General features: G+C 51.0%; 1 non-coding gene and 1 pseudogene across 1 annotated transcript; one reads left to right on the forward strand and one right to left on the reverse strand.

Moving 5' to 3' along the window:
- Positions 1–3,530: 3,530 nt before the first annotated feature.
- On the reverse strand, positions 3,531–6,123 carry LOC136546628 (putative alpha-L-fucosidase 1; annotated as a pseudogene).
- Positions 6,124–6,915: 792 nt separating this feature from the next.
- On the forward strand, positions 6,916–7,054 carry LOC136547767 (small nucleolar RNA Z247). The gene has a single exon (XR_010781724.1). It is a non-coding gene; the product is annotated as a small nucleolar RNA Z247 (small nucleolar RNA).
- The last annotated feature ends 11,514 nt before the right edge of the window (positions 7,055–18,568 follow it).

Genomic DNA, 18,568 nt, shown 5'->3' on the forward strand with positions numbered 1-18,568 from the left:
GGGCTGGCCAAGGCCATAGGGACCAGTAGCAGACCAACTGGTCGGACGTTAGTTGAACTACGCATAACCGCGTCAGGTTTGAAACTTCAAAGATTATTTCACCGAACTATAAGCAAACAACATATATTACATATACAAGCACCTTATGACAAATATTTGATAAGTACTTGTTTTCTTGCGCTATCATGTTTTCTAATACACAGTCAAGGTTTTACAGATGGTCTTCTATAATCAGATTAATGAGCTCCGCCATCGCCATCCGTCTCGCCAAATAGATCTATGTCGCCAGCCAGCATTTTTGCTGCATCCTCCACTTCATCCTCCAGCTGCTGGGTCTCCGCGTCGCTCAGCCCTTCTACGAACCCACCCTCTATGGACTGAAGGTCGGTGGTCAAATAATGGGACCGAACAACCGCAAGGACATGGGTAGCGACGGTAGTAATGGCATCGCGGTTGAAGGTTTTGAAGTTTTCCCATGCCGCCTAGCACCTCTAGATGACGGTGTCAGGGTGTTGCCGTCGACCATCATGCTGAGTGGCCATTTTTAGGTCAATGCAGTCAAGCACCGGCTTAATTGCAGCGACTATAGTATTGAAGTTCTCCTTCTAGACCTTGGCCTCCTGCATCAGCACGTCGAATTGTGCTTTGGCTTTATGACGATAACCTACAAGAGTTACGATGATCCGTTATACGAGGAGCTACTACAACAATGATACCGACCAGAAGGAATTCACCTTTTAGCTCCTCAGCAAGTTTGGTCACCCGCTCTGCTTCCTTTGCTTTTTCCTGGCAAAGTTGATCGATGGTCTGGCGCATCTAGCCAAGCTTAGCATCTTGCTCTACAAGCACAGCAGTTGTTAACAGAAATGAGGCTATTCAGCAATACTAAAGTACATTTGTTGATGTACCATACCTGCTTTCTGTTTGGATACACTGTTGAGCTATTCGCTTTTCCTCTCCAGCTGCTCCAAAGCACATTTTAGTTGGTCAGAGATAGCGGCCAGCTGCTCGAACTGGCTCCACACTTGCTCGGACGTAGCCGCCAGCTTTTCGGTAAGGACTCCCTTTTGGTATTCTAGGTCCCGCGCATTGGACTCAGCAAGGTCTCATTCGTGTTGGGCTCGCTGGATATTCTTCTCCGAGAGTTTTCTAACCTCTTTGAGTTTTTTGTTCTCCGCTGCAAGGGGCTCCATTCGCTTTATTAGCTGGCGGCACTGCTCGACAACTCGAGATATTTCCTGCAACAAATATGATGACATTATTGTTAACCAATGACATTATCGTTTCTCGATACGCCCAAGAAATACACTGCCATGTCCTACGAATGGATCTTCACATAAGTAGGATCAGTTTATTGCTTGGCAGTATAAATAAAATTCTAGGAAACATAAAGTAAAGACTTTTACCTGAGTGGGTAGATTCTTGCAATTGAAGGGCTTCGTGTACCCTGATAGCCTGAAGGAGGATAGCAGAGCGAATAGCTCGGCAGTTTGCTCTTCGACGTCGCTCCTGGAAAGTATTTTGGGCCTCTCTCGAGTCCCGTCGGTCTCCCCTTTGACATCCCCAGTCTGGCGTCGCATCCCCACCCCGCAACCCACGCCGCCGCCGCGCGCGGCTGCCCTAGCGGCCCGACGCGTCCGCCCTACGGCCCTGCACCCCTGCCTGCCGTGGTGCCGCCCTGCCCTGCCTGCCCCTGCGGCTGCGCCTGCGGGATCCCCGCCGACCGCTGGCGCCGGCTACCCCGCCACAGCCCAAGCTCGCAAGGCAACTCTCGGTCCGCAGTCCGCACGTCACCACTCACTAGCGCCCTCCACCCCAAGACGGCTACATCCACTGCCTCCTGCAGTGTAAGTATTTTGCTGACAGATATGATTCAAGATTTGATTCAAGATCTGAATGTATGTGTCACTTCAATTATTTTTTAGATGTCTCAGCTTGAGGAGGACATTGACCAAGAGATCAGTAATTGGGTTGTGAACTTGTGATTTGTGAATGTGCTGATGTGTTGGTTATGGTTATTTGGTTGTGACTTATTGATTTCATATGTTGCCATATCATTTATATGCCTTGAAAACAGCCAAAATGCTGCTGATTTTTTCTACCGTAACCTGTTCAATAATTGGTCGGTTAGTTCGGTTTGGAACCGAGAACCGAACCGAACTAACCAAAATCGAACTTGGTCGGTACCGAGTTTTTTGAAGAACCGATCGGTACCGAGTTTCCTGAGAACCGAACTTCTTCAAAAAACAAAGAATCGATCGGTTCGATTCGGTAAAACCAAACGCCCAGGCCTACTCCTTATGAGTTGGTCATTTGGCTTCTCCAGTCCACCGAGGTACTCCCTCCGTTCCAAATTATAAATCGCTTTAACTTTTTTTAGTACATATAATTTGCTATATATCTAGGTACATAGCAAAATAGATATATCAAAAAAGTCATAGCGGCTTATAATTTAGAACGGAGGGAGTATCTCTTTGTGTTTGGTAGAACTTTTAACTAGTTTTGCTTCCATGTATTGTTGTCGAGACCTATTTTTACTAATAGTTTTAAAATATACTTCTTTTCCGTCTAAATTATAAGCTATTTTAATTTTTTTAAAGAGTCAAATCATCTCAAGTTTGGACAAAACTGTTGTAGACCCCTAGCCCCACACGCAGAGCGCCGCTGCAGGCAGGGATGAAAATGGATCGGATACGGACGGATATCACCGATATTATATTTGTTTTCATATTTCTGTCTGAATTCGGATTCGAATACGGATAGTGTCAACTATGTCGGATAGGATACGATTGGATATCGACATCATAAATATGCGATTTGAGTATTCGGATACGGATACGGTATCAGATGTTGGATATCCGGACTCGGATACGGACAGATCTCAACCCCTCTAAACGGATTCGGTTTTGAATACGGTCCGAAAATATCTGTACCGTTTTCATCCCTAGCTGCAGGCCACAGTCCACATGCCGACGAGCGTTGTTGCTCAGTTCAGAAAGAGAGAGAGGATGGAGGTTGCTTGGGAAATGGGGGAGAGGGATTAGACCTGTTTGGTTGGACTTGAGGCCCAATAAGAGATTATAGACTTAATGACCGTTTTAAGAGTTTAGAGACCGGAATAACATAGTCATATAAGTTTAAGGATCGCCAATGGATTTTACTCAACTTTTTATGATATGGTACCATATTCTATATTCTCTTTTGTATTTCTCTCGCCTATACTCCCTCCGTCCTGTAATATAGTGCATTCTTGCATTTAAAATTTGTGATCAAATATAATGTATTCTAGAGAACAAAAACCGGTTTTGCATTAAATACTTTCCATTTATCAACCAATCACCATTAATCACATTGATGATAGCGTCTGATTAGAAAATAAACCAAGGGTACATACGTCATTTATGTTCTCTCTTAATTTATATTAAAAAAATCATAAAATGCACTATATTACGGGACAGAGGAGTGACCATATTGCTCTCATCAAGCTCTTTTTTTTTCTTCACATCAGCAAAAGTAACGATTAACTTCTCCTCAAGACTATTATTGTGTATTGTGCTTGCTTCGACATGTGGCACGAGTTGTAAAAAAAATACTGTATGATCAAACCTAGATGGAACCCCTCACTTTATAAGATAGTAGTAACAAACAGCACGGGGAGCATGCCAAAGTGTATCTTCACGCTGAACGAATCGTCCTACGGATCTCATCACATCCACTAGAATAATTCCGTCAAATCCCCGAAACGAGGCTTCAGCTATCAACATGGCGTTCTCGCCACGAAGGGCTCGGCCTGGACCAACGCACCAACCCAACCGACACGAACACGGCGCTTTGTCACTCAGCACGACGACGTCGACTGGCCACGCAAGGCCAATCATTTGCGTTCATCGCTAAGAGTTAGACCGACCATCACGGGTCACGGCGCGAAAAAAAAGGATGGTACCCTTTTTCTTTAGCGGAACGAAACTGGCACCCAACAATTATTTGCAGCAAGAAACAGACCCATCCATGAATCCATCCATCCAAACGGACATGGCAATGCCGCATGCGGTTCCGGGTTCCCATCAACAGAGTCCAGAACGACCGCCTGCTTTCCTCGCCGGTGCGCCGTTTGCTGGTGCTGGTGGCGCGCGTCGCGGTTCCGTCGCTTGGGGCTGGGACGACCAGGACAGGGACGACGCCGACTGCCCACGCACCACCATTACTACACCAAGCAATCATGTCCCTTTGCGCGCCGCGCTCGCCACGTCACATCGTGTCCGCCGCGACGAAGGGGTCGTAGTGGAGGCCCACCGCCGAGAGCAGCGGCGGGCCACGCCTCGCCGCGATCCAGACCCGCACCGTCGTGCCCGCGACGGGGCGGGGCAGCCGGTGCAGCCGCTTGTGCCCCACCGTCGTGCCGTTGGCCACGGGCGCGCCGTCCACGTACAACCGCGTGCCGCTCCACGCGCTGCCCCAGCGCCACGTGCTCCTGGATCCGCACCACGTTGAACGCCTGCGCGCCCGGCCCCGGCCGCCGCAGACGCAGCTCGATCCAGTACCCGTTCCGGCGCCCGTCCTCGGCCGTCGGCGCCCAGTACGTGCCGTCGCGGCCGTCCAGCACGTTGCGCGCCGCGAACCCGGCGCCGCGCTCGCTGCTGGCCCGGGCCTCGCTGCCCGCGGCGAGGTCCGTGCCGAAGATGGTGGCCACGGCGGCCCCGAACTCGCGCAGCCGCGCGATGTCGGCGTCCTCGACCAGGCCCGTGGAGTTGGGCGGCGCGTTGAGCAGGAGCACGCAGTTCCGGCCCACGGAGTTGTAGTAGATCTCCAGCAGCTGGCTCAGCGGCTTGGCCGTCTCGTTCTTGTGCCAGAACCAGCCCGTCCGGATCGACACGTCGCACTCCGGCGGCACCCAGTCTCGCCCCCGCGGGTCGCCCTCGTTCAGGTACCTGCAGGCACGCACAACAATGGCGCATGCATGTGCGTGATGTATTGTATTAGTCGGTGGACACCATTGACAGAGGATGCTCTGTTTTTGTCAGCATATATCATATACATATTCTCTTTATATATGTGTGCAATGCACGTACTTCTCGATGCCGGCTTCGCCGATGGTGATCATGGAGCGGTTGACGGTGGACCAACAAGTGGTTCCAGCGTAGCCCTTCTCGTCGCCGACCCACCGGACGTCGGGCCCGTCGTCGGAGAAGATGTTGATGGAGCCCTGCAGCTGCTTCACCGTCTGGAACCACTCCTGGAAGTGGTACGTCATGTTGGTCGCGTTCTTGCCCTTGGCGCCGTCGAACCAAATCTCCGACACGCTCCCGTACCTTTGATAGGAGTAGTTTGTTTACGCACAGAATCATCATGTAAGGTTACAATTGCTACACCACGCTTTGTTTACTTGCATGGCCGCCGCCGGCCATGGCTCATGAGCAGATTGAGAGCTAGCGCAGCAGCTCGGAACGGAACTGACCCGGTGAGGAGCTCGTGGAGCTGGGCCTCGTAGTACTCGTTGTACGCGACCTCCTCGCCGTACCGCTCGTCGTGGCGGTCCCACGGTGAGAGGTAGAGCCCGGCGTCGACGCCGCGCGCACGGGCGGCGTCCACGAACTCCCTGACCACGTCGCCGCGGCCTCCGCGCCAGGGGCTGGCGCGCACGGAGTGGGCCGTGTACTCGGACGGCCAGAGGCAGAACCCGTCGTGGTGCTTGGCGACGAGGATGACGAGCGAGGCCCCCGCCGCCCGCGCCGCGTCCATCCACTGGGTGGCGTTGAGCGCCGCGGGGCGGAACAGCGACGGGTCCTCCGTCCCCGTGCCCCACTCCGAGTCCGTGAAGGTGTTCATGCCGAAGTGGAAGAACATGATCACCTCGCGCCGCTGCCACTTCAACTGCGCCGCCGACGGGATCGGCAGCACCGGCAGCGGCGGCGGCGTCGCGCGCCACGCCTCTGTCGTGGAGACGAGGACGGCCACTACGGCCAGCGCCGCCGCGGCCAGGCACAGCAACGGGCTTGCCATCGTGTCGTCGACTGTCGTCGATGCTTCTCACTTCTCTGTTCCCGGGACGGCCAAGTGTGTGTAGCGATATATACTGGCGCCGGCCGGTAGGGTCGAGGAGGAGATGCCGGATGCGTATGGTGTTAGAGATAAACGTGTTATACAAGATATTGTAACGTGCTTTCCAGGTTGTTACAATTGGGACTCCTATAGATAGGATAGATTCAGGAGTCCTAGTTTAAAACAATCTATATCTGTAACTGTTGGTTCTATATATATAAACGCGCAGCCTACGGTGAGCCAAGACAGGCAACCATAGTTACCATCCAATCTATCATGGTAATCAGAGCCGCCTCTTCCTAACACATCAAAAAAAAAACGAGAGACAGAAGCCTCGCGGCAGGATCTTGACGCCCCGACGTTCGGTCTGCGCGAAGAAGAAGCCCCGACGTTCCCATGGCGTCGTCCTCCTCTGCGCCCCTCTCGACACCACTAGGACTGCCGGTTTCTGACAAGCTTACGCGGGACAATTTCGTCCTGTGGAAAGCTCAGTTTCTCCCGGCAGTCCGCGGCGCCAAGGTGCTTGGCATCTTGGATGGATCAATTCCTGAGCCGCCACAAGTACTAGAAGTCGAAGTCGACGGCAAGAAGAAAGAAGTCCCTAACCCAGAGCATGACTCATGGGTAAGCAAAGATCAACAGCTCCTTAGCTACCTGGTGAACTCAGTCTCCAAGGAGGTTCTCGCCGGGATCGCGACTGCAACGACCTCCGCTCAAGCATGGAAGGCACTAGGGGTCATGTTTGCAGCGCAATCAAGAGCGCGGGTCACAAACCTGCGCATGCAACTGGCCACCACCAAGAAGGGAAGCCTCTCGATGGCGGCCTATTTCAACAAGATGCAAAATATTAAGGATGAACTCGCTTCAGCTGGCGTCACCGTCAATGACGATGAGGTTGTTGCTCATATACTCAATGGTCTAGATTTTGATTATCACCCCTTTGTCTCTTCCATGATGGGCCGATCAGGAGATCTTTCGCTCTCTGAATTATATTCACTTCTCATGGAATATGACCTCCGGCTTGAGATGTTTCAAGGAGCCGGATAGTACCAATCCTCAGCAAATATGGCGTCCCGAGGCCGTGGAAATCGCGGACGCCCTGGTGGTCGTCGTGGTTTCCACCGATCTGGTGGTGGCCGATTCAATCCAGGGCGTACGGGACAAAGCAACAACAATCAGAACTACACCATCAATCAAGGCAACAGCTCGCAAGGAAACAAGAGGCCGCCATGTCAAATCTGCAAGAAGACCAACCATGAAGCGAAGCAGTGTTACTTCCGCTATGACGAAGACGATCAGTACCGTGGAAGACCTACAGAAGCCTACGGCGTCGACACCAACTGGTATGCTGATAGTGGTGCCACAAATCATGTCACCGGCGAACTTGAGAAGCTGACTGTTCGTGACAAATATAGCGGACATGAGCAAGTTCACACCGCCAATGGCACAGGTATGCACATCAGTAATATTGGACATGCAACTTTTCATACCCCTTCTAGTAAACTTCTTCTTAAGAATATCCTTCATGTACCTACTGCTTCCAAAAGTCTTGCTTCCGTTCACAAACTTGCTAAAGACAACAATGCCTTCCTTGAATTTCATCCTAATTTCTTCTTTATTAAGAATCAGGACACGAAGAAGATTTTACACCGCGGTAGATGCAAGGGAGGCTTGTACCCTCTTGTTCCAAGATCAACAGGAGAAGAGAGAGGGTCAAAACATGAAGTGTTTGGGGTCCATGTGCTGTCTACTTCCTTATGGCATAGTCGTCTAGGTCATCCCGCTATTCCTATAGTTCAGAAAGTTCTTAGTTCCAATAAATTACCATGTGATAGCACCAAGAGTGTGGAGTCTATTTGTGATTCATGTCAAAGGGCCAAGAGTCATCAACTTCCGTATTCTTTATCAAATAAAACTTCGAGTGCTCCTCTTGATTTGATCTATTCTGATGTCTGGGGACCTGCTCCTATCTCTGTTGGGCGCTACAGCTACTATGTTAGCTTTATTGACGACTATAGCAAATATACATGGATCTACCTCTTGAAACATAAATCTGATGTTTTTCGGGTTTTCCAAGATTTTCAAAACCTCGTTGAAAGAAAATTCTCAAAGAAAATTCTTTGTGTCCAGTCGGATTGGGGAGGCGAGTACGAGAAATTGAATTCCTTCTTTCAACACGTTGGGATCACACATCGTGTGTCTTGTCCCCATGCTCATCAGCAAAATGGTGCTGCTGAACGCAAACATAGGCATATTGTTGAGGTAGGCCTGGCGCTCCTTGCTCACGCTTCCATGCCCCTAAAATTTTGGGATCAAGCTTTCCTTACCGCCACCTACCTGATTAATATTCTCCCCAGCAAGGTTATCAATTTTGACGTCCCTAGCACTCGCCTCTTGCATGAAACACCTGACTATAGCAATCTTCGCACCTTTGGTTGTGCATGTTGGCCTAATTTGAGACCGTACAATTCTAGAAAATTATCTTTTCGATCCATTCAGTGTGCGTTTCTTGGCTATAGTTCCATGCACAAAGGGTTCAAATGTCTCGACATATCCACTGGTCGCATCTATATCTCCCGTGATGTTGTGTTTGATGAAGCTGTGTTTCCGTTCTCTAAACTTCATCCTAATGCCGGTGCATCTCTTAGGAAAGAAATTATCCTGCTTCCTTCCTCTCTTCGTAATCCTGGGGATGATCATTGCACTGTTTCCGATATTACTGATAATACTAATGTGCCTGGTGTTTGTAGTGGTTCTCAGGAACAATCTGCAGGGAATTCTAAAGAATCTGCAGCCAGCATGCCCATCCTTTCTCCCGCTTCGGCACGTTCTGGTGCAGAAGATCATGACAACGGATCTCATGTGGATCTGCTGTCACCTCTCGGCGCGGCTCCTGCGGCCGATTCGCCTGGATCTCCTGCGCCCACTCCGAGCTCGCAGCATGGGGGGGCAAGCATACCGGCCGCCCCGGCACCTGCGGCCATGTCGGACGACGCAGCTTTACCTGTCGACAGCCCGACGCATGTGACGACATCTCACTCGACAAGCACCGATGCACAGGGATCTCTGTCGTCGGGATCTTCTACAACATCCAGTCCATTGCCAGCAGCGCCTGATCCTCCACGCCGACAAACACGCCTGCAGAGCGGTATTACAAAGCCAAAGAAGATGTACGATGGTGTGATTCGGTACAGTCTGTTCAGTGCAGCTGGTGAACCTAATTCTGTTGAAGAAGCACTTGCAGATCCAAAGTGGCGTCAGGCGATGGAAGTGGAAATTCAGGCTCTTGACAAGAACCGCACGTGGCACCTTGTTCCAGGCAAATCAGGACAGAATATAATAGACTGCAAATGGGTATTTAAAATCAAGCGGAAAGCTGATGGAAGCATTGATAGATACAAAGCTCGATTGGTAGCAAAAGGGTTTAAGCAGCGATATGGCATTGATTACGAAGACACTTTCAGTCCGGTTGTTAAGATAGCTACAGTTAGACTTGTCCTTTCTATTGCAGTTTCAAGGGGATGGTGTCTTAAACAGCTTGATGTGCAGAATGCGTTCTTGCACGGCGTTCTGGAAGAGGAAGTTTATATGAAACAACCACCAGGTTTTCAAAGTGCTGAGACTCCGGGATATATATGCAAACTGGACAAGGCGATTTATGGTCTGAAGCAGGCACCTAGAGCATGGTACTCCAGGTTAAACTCCAAGTTAATTGCATTAGGCTTTGTGCCATCCAAGTCAGACATGTCTTTGTTTATTTACAATAAGCATGATATAGTTATTTATATGCTCATCTATGTGGATGATATCATTGTTACAAGCTCTTCAGCTAAAGCAGTCATGGCGCTTCTTGAGGATTTGAAAGAAGACTTTGCGCTTAAAGATCTTGGCAAGTTGCACTATTTTTTGGGCATAGAAGTCAAAGAAGAATCAAATGGTATAACTCTTTCTCAAGGTAAATATGCACAAGACTTGCTAACTCGGGTAGGCATGCTCGGGTGTAAGCCGTGCACGACTCCTTTGCCCGTGTCAGAGAAATTGTCAAGTTATGAAGGTGATTCACTTAGTTCTGAAGATAGTACTCGCTATAGGAGTGTTGTTGGTGCTCTTCAATATTTAACAATTACACGTCCTGATCTGTCTTTTGCGGTAAATAGAGTTTGCCAATTCTTGCATGCGCCAACTTCAACTCATTGGACTGCAGTAAAAAGGATACTAAGATATATACAACACACAATTGGGCTAGGATTGCATATTCAGAAAGTTGTGTCTCCGTTTGTCAGTGCCTTCTCTGATGCAGATTGGGCTGGTGATGTAGATGACAGGAGGTCTACAGGTGGCTTTGCTGTATTCTTTGGAAGTAATCTTATATCGTGGAGTGCTAGAAAACAGCCCACCGTTTCAAGATCTAGTACTGAGGCAGAGTACAAGGCTATGGCAAATGCCACTGCAGAAATAATATGGCTTGAGCAGTTGCTAGCCGAGCTTGGTGTTAAGGTATGCCGAACTTCAGTTCTTTGGTGTGATAATCTTGGTGCAACGTACTTGTCAGCAAATCCTGTGTTTCATGCTAGAGCAAAACATATAGAAATTGACTTTCATTTTGTTCGTGAGAGAGTCATGAGAAAGCAGTTGCAAGTTCGGTTTATATCCTCTGGAGATCAGTTGGCAGATGGATTCACAAAGGCTTTACCAGTTGCAAAGATGAATGACTTTGTTCGCAATCTAAATCTTCAAGGTGGCTAGGACGTTTAGATTGAGTGGGGGTGTTAGAGATAAACGTGTTATACAAGATATTGTAACGTGCTTTCCAGGTTGTTACAATTGGGACTCCTATAGATAGGATAGATTCAGGAGTCCTAGTTTAAAACAATCTATATCTGTAACTGTTGGTTCTATATATATAAACGCGCAGCCTATGGTGAGCCAAGACAGGCAACCATAGTTACCATCCAATCTATCATATGGGCCGCGCTGGGAGAATGGGATTCGGGCGATGAGGAAGCCGCCGATGGTGCACGACGAGCGCGTTCCCAAGGGGTGGTCACGGGCGCATGTGACGCCTGTCGCTTTGCCTTGCCTTGCCCCCCGCGGCGCGTGCGTGCATCCGATCCGACGCTGCCGGAGGAACGTTTGCAGGAACCACTGGCACGTCATTCGATCGCTTTCCCTCATTCGATCACGCGTCATTCTCGCCCGATTCCTTGATTCCCTCGTCCGATCCAGCGGCCAGATCAGACGAGGACCGGCTCCGCTCTCCTTGTTGCCAAGCCTGGCGTTCGTCGAACAGACCGATGCACCGGTCGGTCGGCCGCCCAGTGCATGTCGCGCAGGCGCAGCTGTAGGCCTGTAGCAGCGCGTTGCGTTTGGACGACGCTGTTGGTCGCACTCGCGTGCGTGCTGGTGAAGTGGTGATGCAGCCGAGGCCCGAGGGCCGTGGCCGTAACGTCGCTTTAGGTAGGCGGTCATCGCCTGGCTGCTCCGGCGTCCGGCGCTCGGCGCTCTCATGCTGGTGTCGCGGCGCGCGGGGCCTGCCGTTTCTCACTTTCTCTGGTGTCCGCTGCCTAATGCTGCACGCGCGGTTGCTTTGCTGCAGGAGTTTTGGCTGCGTACAGGCAACTGATTTCTTTCGGCTGGCTTCCTCCTCTGGCTCGTCAAAACTTTTAGCTTGGCAAACGGCAGAGATCATCTCATTTGCGTTGCGTGCAGTGCTTCGTCGGTAGCTGCTTGGGCGTTGGGCCTGCCAAGTGTTAACGCCACCAGCTGTCCTGAGTTTGCATATACTGTTTCAAAGATGGAATCTGAAATAGCCAGTGCCAAGTTCTGCATTTCGGCGATACGATGAGATCATGAACTAGTTATTAATAAAAAGTTTATTATGGCTCTACATCCTGATGTGATGTCGACGGCCCAGCACCCTGGTACGAATGTGGAGTCGAGGAATTACGACGGACGACAGGCGAGCGAGCATTAGCTCTAGTGGTTCCGTCCCCGTCGGGGAAGGCTCCGGTCCGGAGTTCGACTTCCAGCTGTCGAGGACATAGCTGCGGTAATACGTAGTTTGTAAAGAAAAAAAATCCATCGTCTATCTCGCATCTCAAAGCACAGGTAAAAATGTTTCGGCCCACTCACAGGGTTACGGGTTCCTGTATGAAGACGGGGCATGGGGTTCGGGGTTTTTCTTGGCCTATGTGAGAGGCCTTCTTCCTAGCGCAAAAACTGTGGAGGCTGTCTGCCCACCGCAGGCCGAGTTTTTACGACGGACGACAATCGAGTTTTGTTTCGAGTACTAAACGTTTCCTTCCACGCCCTTGAGGACAGTTCATTCAATCAGTGGTGTTTGGCCACTTTGATGTTGAGCGAAGAATAGCACGCAAACGGCCAAGACTAGCTCCTGGACGGTTACGTGCATCCGGACGTCCGCTCTTGCTCTGTCCTAGTCGTTCGGCTTCGCGTGCCACTCACGCTAGCTCCGCTTTCCGTGCCCGCATTCGGACCGCTCCCTTCCATTCTGTTGCCCACGCCGCCCGGATGATTCAGCCCTGTCTCTTCCACATCGACGCTTCGCCCGCCTCTTCCACGCCGCTTGGATGACGCCCCGGCCTCTTTAACAACGACACTGCGTGGCCTGCGCTCCCCCCCATCGACGCCACCATGGCTCCCACGCTAGCTCTATTTTCCTCGCTCAACAACCCTACATCCATATCTACTTCTGTAACACTTAGATAAAACAATTACAACATACGTCTGAAATAGATGAAACATCCGGAACATACGTTTGCAACATAGGCATTGCTACATATGCAACATTCAGATAAAACACTTGCAACATGCATCTGAAACAGATGAATTTTTTTGAGCCAAGTCTTGCAACATACGTGTATAACCATTGTAACAAGTGCAACATGCGGAAACTACTATTACAACATCCATTTGAAACATTTGTGTGGGGTGTACGACCCCGGATACCCACGGCATACCACATGGGCTGCGTCCCTAGGGGTGGCCCAGCCCACAAGAAGAAGCCTTGCGAGGCACGACTCTGGTCGACGCCTCCCGCAAGACATTGGGAAGATATCCTGAAGATATTACGAGTTCTGTTAGGACATGTATGATCCCAAGATTCCTGTAATCAGTTATTACTTTCCGGTTATCTCTTATATCTAACCGATTTGTAACTCTGCCTCCCGGACTATATAAGGCGGGCAAGGACTCCCTCTAAAATCATGGCATATCATACGATAGCTAATACAAACCAACAGACCACAGGAGTAGGGTATTACGTCATACTGATGGCCTGAACCTATCTAACTCGTGTGTCTCTGTTGTCTTCTTGTTCTTGATCTCACGCACCTCTGCCGATCAATCTACCTTCGTGGGATACCCCTCGGAGGATTGCCGACAATATTCTGTCGACAGTTGGCGTGCTAGGTAGAGGTGTGCGTGCTGTTTCCTTGTCGAACAAGATGACTTTTTTCGCAGGCTCTTCGTCCCTTCCATAGCCCGGCCAGATCTTCACGGTCAGATCCATCTCCTGGGTCATCAACGCTGATGGAGTCGAAGAGCTCCTCAAGCCGGGGCAGATCGGTTCTGCGCCGGTCACCACCACTCCTGCAACTGCAGATTCGATCTCGGAGCCTATTCCGAGGTCTCCCTCGACAACGACTCGCCGTCCGCTTCCTCGCTACCAGAGGAGGCCGATCAACAATGACGATCTGATCGAATCTATCGATCGGGTCGGACTAAAGCTCGTCAATTGTCTCTCTGTTGCTGAATCGACACTGGACACTCTAGTTCAGCGCCGACCACCCTCCGATCTAGATCTATCGGATGGTGCTCGGGAAACTATAGGGGCTACGGCCCTACCCTTCGGATTCTCCAATGCCGCCGCCGCTTACCAGCACGCCCTAAGGGGCAAACTCGCCGACCAGGTCGCCGTCTAGCTCCCGCCGACCATCAACACGCTACACTTAGGCCGGAGCCCCGGGGCGCACCTCCAGACCATCTTGGAAGAAACTCTAGGCTCCGAGTCTCAGGGCTCTACGGAGACCCTCACCGAAACCTTCTCCGATCAGTTTCTCCTTCCACCCTTCCGGGGTGGTACGATCTTCAACATCAGCATCGACATCCCTCCTCAGAACAGCGAAACCGAGGAGGAGCGCGTTGCTCGGGAGAACCAAAACGTCAACCGCGCGCAACGGTGAGAAAACGAGGCAGCCATCGTTAGGGCCGAGGCTGCTCGGCATAATCGGCTTGACTCTTAAGGAAGACCGCTCCCACTCTACCGCGACCTCGACAAAGAATTCCTCTGCATCGACGGCCACGACGTCTTCAAGACTCCAAGCGCCAATTTGGCAGTAGCCGCCAACGAGCTCGCCCGTTTCCCTCAAATGCCCGAGCTTGCCAAGATCGCCGCCATGCTTAAAGCGGCTCACTATCAGGTCAATGAGATCCATGAGGATCAGAGACCTTCGTGCTCTACAAGCACAATTCACCGCTCAGCTGCCCCGAGGTCCAATCGCCGCCCAAGTCAAAGCCATTTCACCGACCAATCGCTACCTCTCTAGGGGGGACCCGGGGGCATCGCGACGAACACCATCGCTAACATGACCAGGAGGTCGAGCAGGATGCTAGAGTACATCTTAGCAACCTTCGGGATGCGCGGCGGCGTATCGAGCAACGTCGTTTTGGTCGCCATGAAGATGAAGTACGTCGCCGCCAGGATTACGAAAGGGAGTATGGCAACCCAGACTCAGCCCTCGAGCCTATCCCCGACCACAACACCATAGACTACGATGTCAACAACCCTGAGGGGTCTTCGTCTTTCATAAGGGCACTCCAAACGCTTCGATGGCCCCGTGGTGTTAAGATCACCGGGGTCGAGCCCTACGAAGGAAGAATGAACCCAACTCAGTGGCTGCAGGCTTACGCCACTGCCGCCCGTGCCGCGGGAGGAGACACCAGCGTCATGGCAAATTATCTCCCCGTCATGCTCACGCCACCCGCCATGAGCTAGTTCACCAGCCTTGCGCCGGACTCCACCGGCTCATGGGAAGAGTTGAAGAAAGTCTTCACCAACAACTATATGGCCACGTGTACTCAACCTGGCACGAAGTATGATCTCAGCCGCATCAACCAGAAGCCATCTGAGCTCCTTCATAGCTACATCCGACGTTTCTCCGAGATGAGGAACTCTATCCCCAACATCATGGAAGCTGAAGTCATCACCACCTTTATCCGAGGACTCCACCATCGCGAGCTTTGCTCCAAATTCAACCGTAAGCCACCGACCGGTATCGGTGAAATGATAACTACCGCCAACTAGTACGTCGATGCAGAGGAAGCCGAGGTGCGCTTCAACGAGGACATAGGCACTCAGCGACCACCTCACCGATACGACGATTGCCCCGACGATAGACGTCACAGCGACCGCCGTCCCGATGATCGCAGCTATCATCTCGATAGCGGCCGTGACCGAACAGGAGGACACAGGCCTGGCCAAAATCACCGCCATCGCCTAGAACACATCTTTGCCGTTGCTAGTCAACCTCGCGCCAAGCGTAACTACGACGAGCAGTACCAAAAGATCCTCGACGGCCCATGCCCTCTTCACAAGAATGCCAAACACAAGATGAAGGACTGCATTGGTCTCGCCAGGGAGTTCTAGGACAAGAGGCTCGATGATGATGCCAACGATGGAGCCACAGGTCACCGACCGCCTGGGAACAACAACAACACCTTTCAGGACCATGATAAGGTGGTCGCCACCATCTTTGGGAGCCTCGCCTCCACTGAGAGTCGAAGGGAACAGAAGCTTGCCGCCCGACGAGTGCTCGCCGTCGCTTCAGAAGAAACTACCGCCGACCCCAGCTATCGCCCATGGTCCGAGATCCCCATCACCTTCAGTAGGGCCGACCAATGGGCAGACATACCATATACAGGGCGTTTCCCCCTCGTCCTCAATGCAACTGTCCAGAAGGTGCTCTTCAGAAAAGTCCTCGTTGATGGTGGCAGTGCTTTGAACCTACTCTTCGTCGGAGCCCTAAGGGAGTTGGGCCTCGCGATATCAGATCTCACACCCTGAGACTCCTCCATCTGGGGTGTGGTACCTAGAAGGGCATCCAGACCACTTGGAGAGATTACCCTACCAGTTCAGTTTGGTACGGCAAGCAACTACCGCGTCGAGCATATCAACTTCTACGTCACCGACTTCGACACCGCCTACCACGTCATACTTGGCCGGCTAGCTCTAGCCAAATTCATGGCCATACCACACTACGCATATCTGGTGTTGAAGATGCCTTCGCCTGCTAGAGTCCTGGCTCTGTGGGCCAACCTATCCGTTGCCTACGCCTACGAGACAGAGAGTCTCGCTCTCACCGAAGCCACCGACCTCTCCATCCAGATGGCTAGCGTGGTCGCCAAAGCCAAGACAGTACCCGCCAATGACATGGAGATTCCAGAGCTAGAGCTTTCCTGTGCCTCCGCCAAGTCCAAGGAAATCAAGGAGGTTGGCCTCGGCCTCGATGATGCCTCCAAGACCATGAAGATTGGGGCTCACCTTGACCCCAAATAGGAAGGCGCGCTCGTCTCCTTCCTACGTGCCAACGCCGATGTGTTTGCTTGGAAACCTGTAGACATGCCGGGGGTACCAAAGGAGAAGATCGTGCACTCCTTGAATGTCTCGCTGTCCGCCAAACCGATCAAGCAGAAACTCCACCGATTCACGCCAGACAAGAAAGAGGCTATTAGGATAGAAATAAAACGGCTCTTAGCTACCAGGTTTATAAAAGAAGTGTATCATCCGGATTGGTTAGCAAACCCTGTTCTTGTTTGAAAAAAGAATAAAGAATGGAGAATGTGTGTTGATTATACTGATCTTAACAAACACTGCCCTAAAGACCCCTTCGGCTTGCCTCAGATAGACGAGGTTGTAGACTCTACCGCTGGCTGTGAACTACTCTCTTTCCTTGACTGTTACTCCGGCTATCATCAGATTTCCCTCAAGGAAGTAGACTAGATAAAGACGTCGTTCATTACACCTTTCGGTGCATACTGCTACAAAACTATGTCATTCGGACTCAAGAACGTCGGGGCTACCTATCAAAGGGCCATTCAGATGTGCCTCGACCAGCAGATCGGCCGCAACGTCAAAGCCTACATCGATGATGTGGTCATCAAAACCAAGACAGTCGACAACCTTATCACCAACCTCGAAGAAACCTTCGCCAACCTAAACAAGTACCGATGGAAGCTGAACCCTTCAAAGTGCATCTTTGGAGTTCCATCCGGTATACTACTAGGCTACATAGTCAGTGCTCGAGGTATCGAGCCTAATCCTGACAAGGTCTCCGCCATCACCAATATGAAACGACCAACATGTGTCAAGGATATACAAAAGCTTACAGGTTGCATGGCTACTTTAATCTGCTTCATATCATGCCTCGGCAAAAAAGGGCTACCTTTCTTCAAGCTCCTCAAGGCCTCCGAGCACTTTTCATGGTCGGAGGAGGCAGACTCAGCTTTCGAGCAGCTCAAGTTGTTTTTGACAAAGCCACCGATCATGACAGCGCCAAGGCTAGACGAGACTTTGCTCATATACATTGCCACCACTTCTCGCGTCGTGAGCACGGCTATCGTCGTCGAACGTGAGGAAGCCGGGCATGCTTACAAGGTGCAATGTCCGGTCTACTTTATCAGTGAAGTACTTAATGAGCCAAAAACTCATTATCCTCAGGTACAAAAGCTGTTATACGCAATTTTCATTACGTCGCGCAAGCTCCGACATTACTTCGAATACTACAAGATCGCCGTGGTCACTGAGTTCCCCTTGGGGGACATTCTTCGCAATAAAGAAGCCAATAGCCGCATCATTAAATGGGCTATTGAGCTCGGTACCTATTCCATTGAATTCAGAAGTAGACCTACCATTAAGTCACAGGCACTCGCTGACTTTGTCCCTGAATGGACCGAGATCCAAGAGCCCATTGCCACTGCTTGTCCCGAACACTAGGTAATGTACTTCGACAACGCCCTTAATATCAATGGTGCTAGTGCGGGCATTCTGTTCATTACGCCGACCAAGGATAAGCTATGTTATGTTCTTCGAATACACTTCCCGGCCTCCAACAACGCCGCAGAATACGAAGCATGTCTCCATGGTCTTCATATAGCCGTCGCGCTCAGTGTCAAACACCTCATGGTGTATGGGGACTTTGCACTGGTTATCAACCAGTGCAACAAAGACTGGTCCTGTTCCAGCGAGAAGATGGACGCTTACTACGCTGAAATCAGGAAGCTTGAAGGAAAATTCTATGGCATCGAGTATCACCACATGGTACGTGACCAAAATCAACTCGCCAACCAACTATCCAAGCTTGGTTCTTCTCACGCCATGATTCCGCCGGGGGTTTTCATTCAAGATCTCTTGGCGCCATCCATCAAAGAAGATAAGGAAGTTGAAGAAGTTACCCCTGCCGAGCAGTTGGTACTTGCGGTACCTTCGCCGGTCGCCGATTGGAGGGATCAA

Source organism: Miscanthus floridulus, chromosome 3, assembly GCF_019320115.1.
Source record: "Miscanthus floridulus cultivar M001 chromosome 3, ASM1932011v1, whole genome shotgun sequence".
Taxonomy (NCBI): Eukaryota; Viridiplantae; Streptophyta; class Magnoliopsida; order Poales; family Poaceae; genus Miscanthus; species Miscanthus floridulus.